Genomic DNA, 474 nt, shown 5'->3' on the forward strand with positions numbered 1-474 from the left:
CCCTACAAGTGTTACCGCTTCCAGCTCAATGCAGCCTCCGATAGATGTGTGCACGCGCGTGTGCTTGTGTGTGTTTAACAAACCAATAGGTAAGTCGCTATCAGGTGATCAGGCTTGTAATCCAATAGTCTTTGTTCGGTTAAATAAGATTTATCATTAAAAGCAAAAAAATAAGGAAATGGGAGTAAGGACAAAGTGTGGGGGGAGGAGGGGAGGGAGGCACAGAGAAATCTCTCCCTGCTCTCCCAGGCTCTGCTGCTGTCTGAGGCTACTGCGTCCGTCGCAGCATAAACTTTCAGAAGACTGAAGTGCCATAGAAAGCAAAGGGATCCGAGGAATCGAAGGGCGGTAAGGAGGCCGGAGGGGGAGTGGGAGGTGATGCCCTGCCTTTCCCCCCCGAGCCCTCGGGAGACTGCGGGCAGGGTCGCACTCCCCAGGCACTGCCTTCCTGCCCCGTGGGTGACACAGCGTGGC

This window comes from Corvus brachyrhynchos, unplaced genomic scaffold, assembly GCF_000691975.1.
Source record: "Corvus brachyrhynchos isolate BGI_N302 unplaced genomic scaffold, ASM69197v1 scaffold383, whole genome shotgun sequence".
NCBI lineage: Eukaryota > Metazoa > Chordata > Aves > Passeriformes > Corvidae > Corvus > Corvus brachyrhynchos.